The sequence below is a fragment of the Sciurus vulgaris genome (assembly GCF_902686455.1).
Source record: "Sciurus vulgaris genome assembly, chromosome: 1".
Lineage (NCBI taxonomy): Eukaryota > Metazoa > Chordata > Mammalia > Rodentia > Sciuridae > Sciurus > Sciurus vulgaris.
Window position 1 is genome coordinate 204569320 of NC_136461.1, and position 16496 is coordinate 204585815.

At 40.3% G+C, this 16496-nt stretch overlaps 1 pseudogene across 1 annotated transcript; it reads left to right on the top strand.

The window, feature by feature from the left end:
* The first annotated feature begins 8651 nt into the window (after positions 1-8651).
* On the top strand, positions 8652-9437 carry LOC306665346 (tyrosine-protein phosphatase non-receptor type 2-like; annotated as a pseudogene). Its single transcript has one exon. The product of its transcript is annotated as a tyrosine-protein phosphatase non-receptor type 2-like (transcript).
* The last annotated feature ends 7059 nt before the right edge of the window (positions 9438-16496 follow it).

Sequence of the window (16496 nt, forward strand, 5' to 3'; positions counted from 1 at the left end):
TCATTTCAATAGAGAGAGAGAGAGAGATTCTGGAAAAGAAAAAAACAAAGAAAAATCCTTGAAAGGAAGGAAACAATAAACCAAATTAAAAACTCAATAGAAAGCATAAACAACAGGCTAGATCACTTGGAAGACAGAACCTCAGACAATGAAGACAAAATATTTAATCTTAAAAACAAAGTTGACCAAACATAGAAGATGGTAAGAAATCATGAACAGAATCTACAAGAATTATGGAATATCATGAAAAGACCAAATTTAAGAATTATTGGGGTTGAGGAAGGCACAGAGAAACAAACCAAAGGAATCAACAATCTATTCAATGAAATAAAATCAGAAAATTTCCCAAATCTGAAGAATGAAATGGAAAATCAAGTACAAGAGGCTTATAGAACTCCAAATATACAAAAATACAACAGACCCACACCAAGGCACATTATAATGAAAATACCTAACATACAAAATAAAGACAAAATTTTAAAGGCTGTGAGAGAAAAAAAATCAAATTACATTCAGGGGGAAACCAATACAGATATCAGCAGATTTTTCAACCCAGACCCTAAAAGCTAGAAGGGACTGAAACAACAATTTTCAAGCTCTGAAAGAAAATGGATGCCAACCAAGAATCTTATACCCAGCAAACCTTACCTTCAGATTTGATGATGAAATAAAATCCTTCCATGATAAACAAAAGCTAAAAGAATTTACAAAAGGAAAGCCAGCACTACAGAACATTCTCAGCAAAATATCCCACTAGGAAGAGATTAAAAATAATGATGTAAATCAGCAAAGGGAGGAACTAACCTAAAGGAATTGCCAAATAAAGGAAAAACCAAGTCATGTCAAAAAAACAAAAATGAGCCAAATGATCAGAAATACAAATCATATCTCAATAATAACTCTGAATGTTAATGGCCTAAACTCATCAATCAAAAGACACAGACTGGCAGATTGGATTAAAAAGAAACATCCAACAGTATGCTGCCTGCAAGAGACTTATCTCATAGAAAGAGATACCCACAGACTAAAGGTGAAAGGATGGGAAAAAATATACCATGCACATGGACACAGCAAAAAAAACCAGAGTATCCATCCTCATATCAGATGATGTGGACTTCGAGTCAAAGTTAGTCAGAAGGGATAAAGAAGGACATTTCATCTGCTTAAGGGAAGCATAAATCAGCAAGACATAACAATTATAAATATCTATGCCCCAAACAGTGGCTCATCCATGTACGTCAAACAAATCTTTCTCAATTCCAGGAATCAAATAGACTACAGCACAATAATACTGGGTGATTTTAACACACCTCTCTCACCACTGGACAGATCTTCCAAACAAAAATTGAACAAAGAAACCATAGATCTCAATAACACAATCAATAATTTAGACTTAATGGACATATGTAGAATATATCATCCAACGAAGAGCGAATACACTTTCTTCTCAGCAGCACATGGATCCTTCTCTAAAAGAGACCATTTATTATGCCACAAAGCTACTGTTAGCAAATACAAGATAGAGATCCTACCTTGTATTCTATCAGATCATAATGGATTGAAATTAGAAATAAACGACAGAATAAAAAACAGAAACTACTCTAACACCTGGAGATTAAATAATACACTATAGAATGATGAATGGATAACAGAAGACATCAGGGGGAAATAAAAAAATTCTTAGAAGTAAATGAAAACAAAGATACATCATATCAAAATCTCTGAGACGCTATGAAAGCAGTACTTAGAGGAAAATTTATTTCATGGAGCACATTCAATAAAAGAAGAAAAAAATCAACAAATAAACAACCTAACACTACAGCTCAAAGCCCTAGAAAAAGAAGAGCAGACCAACACCGAAAGTAGTAGAAGACAGGAAATAGTTAAAATCAGAGCTGAAATCAATGAAACTGAAACAAAAGAAACAATCAAAAAATTGACAAAATAAATAGTTGGTTCTTTGAAAAAATAAACAAAATTGATAAACCCTTAGCCACACTAACAAAGAGGAGAGAGAAAACTCAAATTACTACAATTCGGAATGAACAAGGAAATATCATGACAGACACAATTGAAATACAAAACAAAATTAGAAGGTATTTTGAAAATCTATATTCCAACAAAATAGAAAATCTCAAAGACATCAACAGGTTTCTAGACACATATGAATTACCTAAACCGAACCAGGAGGACATACACAATTTAAATAGATCAATTTCAAGTAATGAAATAGAAGAAGTCATCAAAAGCCTACCAACAAAGAAAAGTCCGGGACCAGATGGATTTTCAGCCGAGTTCTACAAAACCTTTAAAGAAAAGCTCATCCAATACTCCTCAAAGAGTTCCATGAAATAGAAGAGGAGGGAACCCTTCCAAATACATTCTATGTAGCCAATATCACCCAGAGAACCTAAACCAAACAGAGACACATTGAGGAAAGAAAATTTCAGACCAATATCCTTAATGAACATTGACACAAAAATTCTCAACAAAAATTTAGCAAATCTCATACAAAAATATATTAAAAAGATAGTGCACCAAGATCAAGTGGATTTTATCCCAGGGATGCAAGGTTGGTTCAACATCCGGAAATCAATAAATGTCATTCACCATATCAACAGACTTAAAGTTAAAAATCACATGATTATTTTGATAGATGCAGAAAAAGCATTTGATAAAATACAGCACCCCTTCATGCTCAAAACACTAGAAAAAATAGGGATAGTGGGAACATTCCTTAACATTGTAAAGGCCATCTATGCTAAGCCCATGGCCAATATCATTCTAAATGGTGAAAAACTAAAAGCATTCCCCCTAAAAACTGGAACAAGGCAGGGATGCCCTCTTTCACCACTTCTATTCAACATTTATTGCTGGCTCTTTGTGGTTCCAAAATCCGTGGATATTTGTCACCGCCTACAGCAACAACTTGCACGGGTCTTATGGGTGGTGGAGTGGAAACTGAGGCACTTCTATCTTTCTCTTTAGTGCACTGCTTTCTTGCTTGTTTATAGAGGATAGAGGAAATGAGGTTTACTTGCTTTGAGAGGAGAGAGAGAGAGAGAGAGACTTTGCTTAAGAGAGAAACTTTGAAAGACAGGCTTTGCTTAGAGCTTAGAGGAAGAGACTTGCTACACCTTAAAGTCCTGCATCCTGTGAACTAAGGGTACGTCCACCCAAGGTGCCCTAGTGATGCGTCTCAGTTCTCCGTTCCGTGATCTGCCTTCTGCTGCTGCCCCTACTCGCTGCTGTGTTCTTTCTTCTGGCTTTTTTGCTAATGGCTGCTGTGGCATGTCTTCTCTGGCTACTGCCGCGTCGAGTGTCTTCTGCTACTGCTTTTCTTCTGCTAATGGCTGCTGCTTGTGTTTTTCCCTCTGGCTGCTTCTAATGGCTGCTGTGTGTGTCTCGCTCTGCCTACGCTTATATCACCTCCAGGACGCGAGAGCAGGGCCACGCCTCTTACACAAAGATTATGCGAGACGCTCCGAGCAGGCAATTAGTGCTCGAGAACACATGCGCATACATTGTGTGCGTGGAAAATCACCTGAGTGTGCTTATGTCAATTAACCTCCTCGCTGCCGATGTGATAAGGCACCATCCCGGCGCCGCCAACATGGCACAGCCCCCAACAAACATTGTCCTCAAAAATCTAGCCAGAGCAATTAGACAGACCAAAGAAATTAAAGGGATATGAATAGGAAAAGAAGAACTCAAACTATCCCTATTTGCTGATGACATGATTATATATTTAGAGGAACTGGGAAATTCTTCCAGAAAACTTTTAGAACTCATAAGTGAATTCAGTAAAGTAGCAGGATATAAGATCAATGCTCATAAATCTAATGCATTTTTATACATAAGTGATGAATCCTCAGAAAAAGAAGTTAGGAAAACTACCCCATTCATAATGGCCACAAAAAAAAAAAAATACTTGGGAATCAATCTAACAAAAGAGGTGAAAGACCTCTACAATGACAACTACAGAGCACTAAAGAAAGAAATTAAAGAAAATCTTAGAAGATGGAAAGATCTCCCATGTTCTTGGATAGGCAGAATTAATATTGTCAAAATGGCCATACTACCAAAAGTGCTATACAGATTCAATGCAATTCCAATTAAAATCCCAATGATGTACCTCACAGAAATAGAGCAAGCAATCATGAAATTCATCTGGAAGAATAAGAAACCCAGAATAGCTAAAGCAATCCTCGGTAGAAAGAGTGAAGCAGGGGGTATCACAATACCAGAACTCCAAGTATACTACAAAGCAATAGTAACAAAAATGGCATGGTATTGGCACCAAAATAGACAGGTAGATCAATGGTACAGAATAGAGGACACAGACACAAACCCACAGAAATACAGTTTTCTCATACTAGACAAAGGAGCCAAAAACATGCAGTGGAGAAAAGATAGCGTCTTCAACAAATGGTGCTGGGAATACTGGAAACCCATATGCAACAGAATTAAACTATGCAACAGAATGAAACTAAACCCCTATCTCTTACCCTGCACAAAACTCAACTCAAAATGGATCAACGACCTTGGAATCAGACCCGAGAGACCCTGCATCTTATAGAAGAAAAAGTAGGTCCAAATCTTTCACATGTCAGCCCAGGATCAGACTTCCTTAACATGACTCCCATAGCACAAGAAATAAAAGCAAGAATCAGTAACTGGGATAGATTCAAACTAAAACGCTTTCTCTCAGCAAAGGAAACTATCAGCAATGCAAAGAGAGAGCCTACAGAGTGGGAGAAAATCTTTGCCACTCATACTTCAGATACAGCACTAATTTCCAGAATATATAAAGAACTCAAAAAACTCTACACCAAGAATACAAATAACCCAACCAACAAATGGGCTAAGGAAATGAACAGACACTTCACATAAGAAGATCTACAAGCAATCAACAGATACAGGAAAAAATGTACAACATCTCTGGTAATAAGAGAAATGCAAATCAAAACTACCCTAAGATTCCATCTCACCCCAATTAGAATGGCAATTATCAAGAATACAAGCAACAATAGGTGTTGGAGAGGATGTGGGGGAAAAGGTACACTCATACATTGCTGGTGGGGTTGCAAATTAGTGCAGCCACTCTGGAAAGCAATGTGGAGTTTCCTTAGAAAACTTGGAATGGACCCACCATTTGACCTAGCTATCCCACTCCTTGGCCTATACCCAAAGGACTTAAAATCAGCATACTACAGAGATACAGCCACATCAATGTTCATAGCTGCTCAATTCACAATAGCCAGATTGTGGAACCAACCTAGATGCCGCTCAATTGATAAATGGATAAAGAAACTGTGGTATATATATACAATTTAATATTACTCAGCAATAAAGAATAATAAAATTATGGCATTTGCAGGCAAATGGATGAAATTGGAGAATATCATGCTAAGTGAGATAAGTCAATCTCAAAAAACCAAAGGATGAATGATCTCACTGATAAGTAGATGATGATACATAATGGGGGGTGGGAGGGGGGCAAGCATGGAGGAAGAAGGGACTGTATAGAGGGAAAAGAGGGATGGGAGGGATGGGGGGGGAAATAACAGAATGAATCAAACACGATTACCCTATGTAAATGTATGATTACACAAATGGTATGCCTCTACTTCATGTACAACCAGAGAAACAAGTTGTATCCCATTTGTTTACAATAAAAAAATATATAAAAATAGTGAACCGAGGATGATCATTTTCTGCTGCTGTAACGAAATACCAGAAGAATGGGTAATTTATAAATACTAGAGATTTATTCAGCTTACGTACTTGAGACTGGGAAGTCCAAGGGCATAGTGCCAGCATCTGCTGACCATCTAGTAAGGGCCTTCCCGCTGCATCACAGCAAGGCCTAGGGTATCACATGGTGAGACACAGCAAACATGCTATCTTGAGTCTCTGTTCCTCTTCTTATAAAGCCACTCATGGCATCACGAAGCCTCACTCTCATAACCTCACCTCATCCTAATTGCTCTCAAAACTCAACCTCCAAATATTAGCATATGAATTTAACACATGCACTTTTGAGGGATACTTTCAAACCATAGCCTCTGCCTGTAAAGAACGGTGACTTCTGGGCTCTACATCAGAACAAGAGTGCAGGTGTTAGGCCTACTTAGAGAATTCATAAGACATTCTAAGGGAAAATGGAGTAAGTCATGACAAGGAACTCCTGAGTTGAACATTGTGCGTGGTGAACTGAAATGTACTGCACGAGAAAATGGAAGAAGGCCCCGAAGAGGACTCCTCAGGGGAGAGTCACTCGTCAGGACTGCTCAAGGGGGAAGCAGATGGACAACTGGGAACGCACTCTGGGCTCCTTGTTCTAATGATTGTCTTAGCGGAGAGAGAAAGCCAGTAAACAGCACGCTCAAAGGTAATTGCAAAAATATGGCATTGACTCCATCTTTCTTCCTTATTTTCTCCATTTTGTCTCATTTATACTTCTTTGTTGGATCAAGACCAAAATTCTAACTCCAAGCTTTCTTATTGACTTATTCCATTTCCCATGGACCCTCTTGAGACAACCTGCCTATTTTCTTTTTGCCAGCTGATCTATAATCTAAAAAATTGCCTCTTACTTAACCAGAGTAATATCCACCATCTTGGTATTCTTGGTGTTAAACTTCCAGTTCTTAGAAAATTATTGGATCTCAGGCATCAAAGGGGCATTAAAAGTTTACCTAGCACAATCACTCATCCGATGATTGACTTTTGTCTGCACCATCCTTGACAAGTTGTCTGATGAAACTCTCCTTGAACAGCGACAGTAATAGGAAACACAGTCCTAACCAATTTTTCTTGCTCCTGCACTGGGCAGCTATTATTCATCACTGTAAATCCCTGCCTGCTGCACCCAGAGAGCAAGTCTGTTGTTTCTTCTGCTTTAAGGTCCTTCAGATGAGTGATGTAATACTATCCTTCTCCAGCCCTATTACAAAGCACTGAAAACTCCCTTCCGTTGACCCTGCCCAGTTCTTCTATTTGCATAGCACATCTTTTAGTTTGCTCCCACCTCACCTCAAATGGACTTCTCCGTCCACAATGGGCCTCAGTTAAATGTAACAGGCCAGAGAGGTTCTACCAGCTCAGAGCAGGTCACAACTGCTATCTTCTTTATTTCTCAGTATTTCTAAGTAAATACTTTTAATGTTTAATCTGGGTAAAATTGAATCTGTGCCCCTGTAGTGAATGTTTGCTCTCTCAGGACCCAGGCCCCTCTTGACATCTGGGGATGTGCACCCCTGACTCTCATGCCATGGTCTGAGTGGGTTCAGCCTCCAGGCCTGGAGGAGCATGGAAGCATACCTATACCTGTTGGCAGGTTCCAGTAGGTGCCTCCACAATGGGCTCCAGACCTAAGTCGATCCCATCAGAAGAACTTCCAGGACATGTCATTACTATAGACATGGGAACACTGGGCACTAATTCTCCATTCCTTTTGTCAATGGGGCCGGTACAGGAGAGTTGAAGGAGCTACATAGAGGCAACTGTGTGCTGACTCTCAAGAACTAAAAATAAAACCATTGTCTCCTTGGAGTCCAACCTAGAACCTAACACATAGTGTGCTCTTAGAAATGCAGGTCAAATGAATGATACATGACTGATCATTTTTACCTTCCAATGATCATTTTTCCAAACCTGGATCTACAGAATAGATACATATTCAAAGGTAGAAGAATGAATAGGCTATTTTCTTACATACAGCCTCCATGAGAGAGGGTGCTGTATTGTGCTTAGATGACTACTCCTCCTGGCAACCTCGTGGATGGTCTTGAGGGGCTGTACCCTGGCAAAGAGAAGAGCAAATAGCCATCCATGATGGATAAAGGCCACACCTACCTTGCACCTGTTTCCCGAAGTCCACTCTGACTTCTCATCACTGTGGACATCCAATAGGACAGGAGGCCTGACAAGAAAGGAGACGATGAGGAAGGCAGGGGAACGCTCCACAGGGCCTGGGACTCATGTGCTGTCAACTAGAGCCTCGTTGCTGGCCTAGCGTGAGGCAAAGCCACAGCTCCTTGCAAATTCCACTGGCTTATTCTGACTTACAGGACTGAGTGCATTTTTAAAAATGGAAATAATAAACCCAGAGGAAATATTATGAAAATGAATCTGTAAACATTTAAATTGAATGTAATCATGAGCAAGTCCCAGCCTTGACTAATGAAGAATAAATTATGCTGGAATGCAGAATAGGATTTGCTCCTCAGCATGACTGAAACAAAAAAAATTGTCTGTGGAGGAGCGAACCCACGTGACTTGTACCAGCCACTGCGAAACTTACCTCTGTTTTGCTGGGAAAACAGGTCAGCCACCTGAGCTGGAAAATAAAAACAATATTATAACGTCATTGTTGGCGCAACATTTCTTGCTTAAAACCTCTCTCATTTTATTCTCTCTCCTCCACTCTCTTCTGCTCACAAAAAGATGTAGGCTTATTAATTCTTTGGGATGTATTTCACCCAGACTTGCTGATCCACATACCATAATTTTCCCTCCAGAAGATATTGCTGGTAGCAATTTTGGATTTTGGAACCAGGGCTTTATTACTTCCTCATTATTACAGAGTCTTTTCTCCTTTTATTTCTACTTAAATTGCAGATAGAATCCAGCGACACCATAGTGTTGCTGGCAATCACTGTACCTGGAAATTCGAAATGAGTCCCATGACAATCCTCATAGAGTGGCCAAGTTTTGAGAAAACAGAAATCAAAACAGATACAGAGATGTAAGCCCATATGATCACAGTTGTGTTAAACTGCAGAGTGCAGAGAATGATTACATCAACCCCTGCTTGGTTGACATGGGAGAGGAACGGAGGAGTTCCGTCCTGACACAGGGTCCACTTCCCAATACGTGTTGCCACTTCTGGCTCATGGTTTGGCAGCAGAAGTCCAAAGCAGTTGTCATGCTGAATCAAATTGTGGAGAAAGAATTGGTTAAATGTGCACAATACTGGCCAATGGATGACCGAGAGATGCTGTTTAAAGAAACAGGATTCAGTGTGAAGCTTTTGTCCGAAGATGTGAAGTCTTATTATACAGTACACCTACTACAGTTAGAAAATATCAATAGCGGTAAGACCAGAACAATCTCTCACTTTCATTATACTATCTGGCCAGACTTTGGAGTCCCTGAGTCACCAGCTTTGTTTCTCAATTTCTTATTTAAAGTGAGAGAATCTGGCTCCCTGAACCCTGACCACAGGCCCACAGTGATCCCCTGTAGTGCTGGCACCGGGCGCTCTGGCACCTTCTTCTCTGGTGGACACCTGTCTTGTTCTGATGGAGAAAGGAGATGACATTAACATTAAACAAGTGTTGCTGAACATAAGAAAATACTGAATGGGACTTATTCAGACACCAGATCAACTCAGATTCTCTTACATGGCCATAATAGAAGGAGCAAAGTAGATAAAGGGAGATTCAAATACCAAATAATATGCTATTGAATGAAACATGGATAACAGAAAACATCAGGGAGGAGATAAAAAAAAAATTCTTAGAGGTCAATGAGAATGACGATACAACATATCAAAATCTCTGGGACACTATGAAAGCAGTACTAAGAGGAAAATTCATTGCATGCAGCACATTCCAGAAAAGAATGAAAAGTCAACAACTAAATGACCTAACATTACAGCTCAAAGCCCTAGAAAAAGAAGAACAGAATAACAGCAAAAGTAGTAGAAGACAGGAAATAATTAAAATCAGAGCTGAAATCAATGAAATTGAAACAAAAGAAACAATTCAAAAATTGACAAAACAAAATGTTGGTTCTTTGAGAAAGTAAACAAAATAGACAAACCCTTAGCCACACTAACAAAGAGAAGGAGAGAGAAAACTCAAATTACCAAAATTTGTGATGAAAAAGGAAATATCACAATAGACACCACTGAGATACATAACATAATTAGAAGCTACTTTGAAAATCTGTATTCCAACAAAATAGAAACTACCAAAGACATTGACAAATTTCTAGAGACATACGCTCCTCCTAGACTGAACCAAGAGAACATACACAATTTAAACAGATCAACATCAAGCAATGAAATAGAAGAAGCCATTAAAAACCTACCATCCAAGAAAAGCCCAGGACCAGATGGATTCTCAGCCGAGTTCTAAAGACCTTCAAAGAAGAACTCATTCCAATACTTCTCAAAGTATTCCAGGAAATAGAAAAAGAGGGTACCCCACCAAACTCATTCTATGAAGCTAATATCACCCTCATACCCAAACCAGGCAAAGACACATCAAGGAAAGAAAATTTTAGACCAATATCCTTGATGAATATAGATGCAAACATCCTTAACAAAATATTGGCAACTGTATCCAAAAACAAATTAAGAAAATCGTGCATCACGATCAAGTGGGATTCATCCCTGGAATGCAAGGATGGTTTAACATCCATAAATCAATAAATGTAATCCATCATGTCAATGGACTTAAGGATAAGAATCGTATGGTTATTTCAATTGATGCAGAAAAAGCATTCAACAAAATACAACACCTCTTCATGCTCAAAGCACTAGAAAAAATAGGGATAGTAGGAAGATACCTGAACATTGTAAAGGCTATTTATGCTAAGCCCATGGCCAACATCATTCTTAATGGAGAAAAGCTGAAACCATTCTCTTTAAAAACGGGAACAAGACAGAGATGTCCTCTTTTACCACTTCTATTCAACATTGTCCTCAAAACTCTAGCCAGAGCAATTAGGCAGACTAAAGAAATTAAAGGGCTATGAGTAGGAAAAGAGGAACTTAAGCTGTCACTGTTTGTTGATGACATGACGCTATATTTAGAGGATCCAAAAAACTCCTTCAGAAAACTTCTAGACCTCATCAATGAATTCAGCAAAATAGCAGGCTATAAAATCAACACGCATACATCTAAAACATTTTTATACACAAGCGACGAAACATCTGAAAGGGAAATGAGGAAAACAACTCCATTTGCAATTGCCTAAAAAATAAAATAAAATACTTGGGCATCAATCTAACCAAAGAGGTAAAAGATCTCTACAATGAAAACTACAAAACATTGAAGAAAGAAATTGAGGAAGACCTTAGAAGATGGAAAGATCTCCCATGTTCTTGGATAGGCAGAATTAATATTGTCAAAATGGCCATACTACCAAAAGTGCTATACAGATTCAATGCAATTCCAATTAAAATCCCAATGACGTACCTTACAGAAATAGAGCAAGCAATCATGAAATTCATCTGGAAGAATAAGAAACCCAGAATAGCTAAAACAATCCTTAGCAGGAAGAATGAAACAGGGGGTATCGCAATACCAGAACTTCAACTATACTACAAAGCAATAGTAACAAAAATGGCATGGTATTGGCACCAAAATAGACAGGTAGATCAATGGTACAGAATAGAGGATACAGACACAAACCCACAGAAATACAGTTTTCTCATACTAGACAAAGGTGCCAAAAATATGCAATGGAGAAAAGATAGCCTCTTCAACAAATGGTGCTGGGAAAACTGGAAATCCATATGCAACAGAATTAAACTAAACCCCTATCTTTCACCCTGCACAAAAATCAACTCACAATGGATCAAGGACCTCGAAATCAGACCAGAGACCTTGCATCTTATAGAAGAAAAAGTAGGTCCAAATCTTCACCTTGTTGGCTTAGGATCAGACTTCCTTAACAGGACTCCCATAGCACAAGAAATAAAAGCAAGAATCAATAACTGGTACAGATTCAAACTAAATAGCTTTCTCTCAGCAAAGGAAACTATCAGCAATGCAAAGAGAGAGCCTACAGAGTGGGAGAATATCTTTGCCACTCATACTTCAGATAGAGCACTAATTTCCAGAATATATAAAGAACTCAAAACACTCTACACCAAGAATACAAATAACCCAATCAACAAATGGGCTAAGGATATGAACAGGTGCTTCACATAAGAAGATCTACAAGCAATCAACAAACATATGAAAAAATGTTCACCAACTTTAGTAATAAGAGAAATGCAAATCAAAACTACCCTAAGATTCCATCTCACCCCAATTAGAATGGCGATTATCAAGAATACAAGCAACAATAGGTGTTGGAGAGGATGTGGGGAAAAAGGTACACTCATACATTGTTGGTGGGGTTGCACATTAGTGCAGCCACTCTGGAAAGCAGTGTGGAGTTTCCTTAGAAAACTTGGAATGGACCCACCATTTGACCTAGCTATCCCACTCCTTGGCCTATATCCAAAGGACTTAAAATCAGCATACTTCAGAGATACAGCCACATCAATGTTCATAGCTGCTCAATTCACAATAGCCAGACTGTGGAACCAACCTAGATGCCCCTCAATTGATGAATGGATAAAGAAACTGTGGCATATATATACAATGGAATATTACTCAGCTATAAAGAATAATAAAATCATGACATTTGCAGGCAAATGGATGAAATTGGAGAATATCATGCTGAGATAAGCCAATCTCAAAAATCCAAAAGGCAAATGATCTCACTGATAAGTGGATGATGACACATAATGGGGGATTGGAGGGGGGCAAGAATGGAGGAAGGAGGGACTGTGCAGAGGGAAAAGAGGGGTGGGAGGGGTGGGGGAAGGAAAAAATAACAGAATGAATCAAACACGATTACCCTATGTAAATGTATGATTACACAAATGGTATGCTGTTACTCCATGTACAAAAAGAAACAACATGTATCCCATTTGTTTACAATAAAAATAAATTTAAAAAAAAGAAAGAAAAAACAGGAATCCAGTTACACCATCTATTAGGTTAGTTTTTGGCATTTTCTGCTATACATGGTCTTTCGTATCTTTGCTGACCAGACCTTTACATTTTGACTCTGTTCCGAAAGGTCTGTGTGGCTTACACGTTTCCCCTCTGCTCACCGAAGAGAAAGCAATGTGTGCCGTGCACAGTCCCCACCCACACTTCCCAGGTTTCAAAGGAAGTCTGTCCCTCCAGAGACGCATGGCCTCCGTAATGGTTCCCGCCGTAAGTCACACAGCCACAGCCACAGAAGTCCTGGTCTCTGTGGCTTTCACATTGCTCATATCCTGATCCACTCACCCCACCCACCCCGAACCTCACTCACCTTTGTGTGGCTTTGTCCCTGTCTCTTTCTGGTCCCACCTCCCTCATGACCCAGCTGTGCTCACCAGTGACTCTTACCTTCTGATTTCCATGTCTTGAACAGGCCCAGAACAGCCGGAGCCGTACACAAATGACCGAGCATGACTTTCAGGGACAGGTCATAAAAGCCATAAAAAGTGGCTTTTTCCGTGTTCTTCCTGTAATCACTCAATCTGGCAGACGCCAGCTGCCCTGTTGTGAGGACGTTCGAGCCTCCCCGTGGAGAAATCAGACAGCAGGAACCTGACGCCGCCTGCCAGCAGCCAGCGGTGCCTTTTCACAGGTCAGAGGGCGCTGTCTCCGAGTGGGTCCTCGATGCCAAGCCAGAGGCACCCGAGCCAGTTGCTTCTAGACTCCTGACCCAGAGAACCATGTGAGCTACGCTATGCTGATTGCCGTTTGAAGCCACCAAGTTCCGGGGCACCTACCCAGCAACAGAAAACTAATGCAAGGAATCATTGAGGTTCTTCTTAACTAGATTCAACGTTACCTTTCCCGCCCAAACTTAGATGGAATACAAACAACCACAAAGTCACTTTCTTTGTCAATGAATATTGCATGACTAATATTGCTATGTAAATAAGTTACCTCATGTGTGCGTAATTACTCATCAACTGAGCTATGGGGATAGAATTGTATGTGTCAGATTCTGAGAGTGAAACTTCTCCATGTCTGTCTCACGGTTGCCGGTAATAAGAATTATTATTGTTAATCAGCATTTTATTATTGATGTCATGATGCTCCATTAACTGACCCTCCTGTGGGTGGATCAGAGGTTAAGACTGGAATCCAGGACGACTCGGCCCCGCCGCCCATGCTCTTGGTGATCCATTTGCTCTTAGTAGTCAATCCCCTGGGCTGCTACTGAGTCAGGCACCATTTTATGCCTTTGGGGTAGAAAGAAAAAGAGCAAACCTTCTCCCTGCTCACCGTCTTATTGTGAAGTGAAGTGTTTACCATTCTGAAGAGCCCTGCTGTGAAAGCCAGGTGGCCCAGAATGAGGTCCCAAGGCCGTGCTTCCTCTCACCCCGCCTGCTGGGACCTCGCCTCCCCTGCCCCGTCTCCCGCAGGTTTCCCTCCAGCACAGCTAGTGCTTCGTCTCTCTGTGGCTCTCCTGCATCCCGACACCTCACACACTAAGATGCTGCCTCCCATTTTCAGGAAGCAGCTCATGCATTGCACAGTGATTTACCAGGGGCAAGCACATTTGGATCTGGACTTCGGGACAGACCTTGGTAGATTTATATGACCCTGGTGGCCCGAGCCTCTTTCCACTCTCCACAGCTCGGCCTGTCTTGGACTCAGCTGTGCGAGGGGCAAGTTCTTCAGGAGGCAAAAATAGGCAGGCTGCCTACCAACCTTTAGGGCCCAGCCCGTGCAGCATGAGTAGAGTTGCATCCTGGGAGAGGCCCATCCTCCCTCCCTCGAGAACATGGTTGTGGCTTGGTCAAATTTCCCTTCCTTCTCTAAAAGAAAAGGGTCTCTTTTTATTCCTCAAAGGAGGTGAAGCCCAGGAATGGAGCACTTTGACTTGGCAATGGGTTCTTGTTTTCAGCACCCACAACTTTCTGTAGACACAACGTGCTGAGCCAGAGTCTCCATGTGGCTGAGGCCAACACATCAAGCCTTTGGTGGCCAACGACAACTGGAACTGAAAACTCTCAGACGTCACTTACATAGCCAGCAGCCCTTGCCCCGGCTCAAGCCCAGCTGGTCACTAGACTAGAAAACGATGTGACGAGACACAGGGTGAGGTCCGGGCCTCCACGAGTCCTCCACGGCTTTCCCAGTGGCCATCACAGACTTACCCAGGTTTAAAAGGTGTGCCAAGAGCAGGTCGGCATTAGAGCCGCAAGGACATGGAAAATCATGGTGCAAAATGGAGAGAAAATCATCTCGTGCCTTATAAACTCAAACAGTTTGATCCGTGGGACACTGACAGACAATAAATTTGGAACTGCGTGAAGTCATTTTTATAGGCATTTTATGAGTATAATAACCAGGAGAAGGACGGCCCGGGACCAAGACACAGTCGAGGTTTATGGAAATGATCATTCGACGTGTTCTTTCTCCAAACCCTGCTCTTGTATTCTGCACAAATAAATGATTTAGTTGTTCCTAGTTGTATGTAAATATATAAATATATTGCTTTCTATCCTTCTGAGGAGAGCCAAAATGAAATCTTGCTTTTTTTGCCTTTTTTAGGCTAATTAATGCATTTTTATTGCAACCCATTTATACTTAATGATGCATTCACTAGCACAGCAAATTGGAAGATGTAAATGATGTTATATTTTTTATAGGTTTTGCTGCTTTTTTTTTTTGTAACCTCATAATATGTCATGGGGTAAAAAGAGTAAATTATCAGCCTTGGTTCATTTTCTAGGTTAGAAAAGAACACTTTGCAACTCTCTTTGTTAATTGAAAGTTTGGTTCCTCCAAGGTCCTACTTAATTCCTTCAAGCCCATTCAGACAGCCAGAGAGGCATCTGAGCAAGTCATTACCACATGTGAATGCATTAACTTGGAAATTGATTAATCCATCATGTGAATGTTTTCAAACACTCCAAGGCAGGCCACAAAAGCCTAATGAAAACCCATCGTACATGGTGAGGGACGCACTCGCCATCAATCCCAGGGCCTCAGTTAACCTTTGCTGGAGTTGGTTCTGTTGTGTGTGTAGTTTAACAAGATTGAAGATGTGACTGGGTCAAATTAAGCAGGATGATACCTGTGCAGCAAAGTGGGACTGGTCTGCCACGTTAGGTGGCTGGAGTAAAAGCAAGCATTTGGTGTATCCAAAGGTGTCTCCCTCCTTAATGGATGCAAAACAAAACACTCCCCACACACACCCTCTTCCTTCGTCCATCTCGCCTTCTTCCTCAGGAACCGGCTCCATTAGCACTTTCATAAATTGTATTTTATAGGGTATATTAGAATGAGCACTTGCAAATATGAATCATTTAAAACCAACTTCTGAGGAAGGATTTATTATTCCAGATTATTACCTCCAGTTTTATTGATGAGGGAAAAGATTGAGAGAGTTTAAGGGACTTGTCCAAGGTCATAAACAACTAAGGACTAAGTATGAACTTGAGCCTAATTTTACAGCATGTAACAAACTTCTTAATTACATGTGTCATCTCCTTTTTATTAAAGAAATGGACACAGGGAAATTAAAAGCTTTCCCACAATTAACCAGCTGTTAAACACAAAATCAGTATTTGAATCTCGAACCCTACAGAATGAATCAATTTACACTATTGCGTTTGAGCCGCCAATCACTACCAAAAACTCATTAAAGCAGAGTAGTTAGTGCCTGTACAAGGATTGAGAAGAAAATCC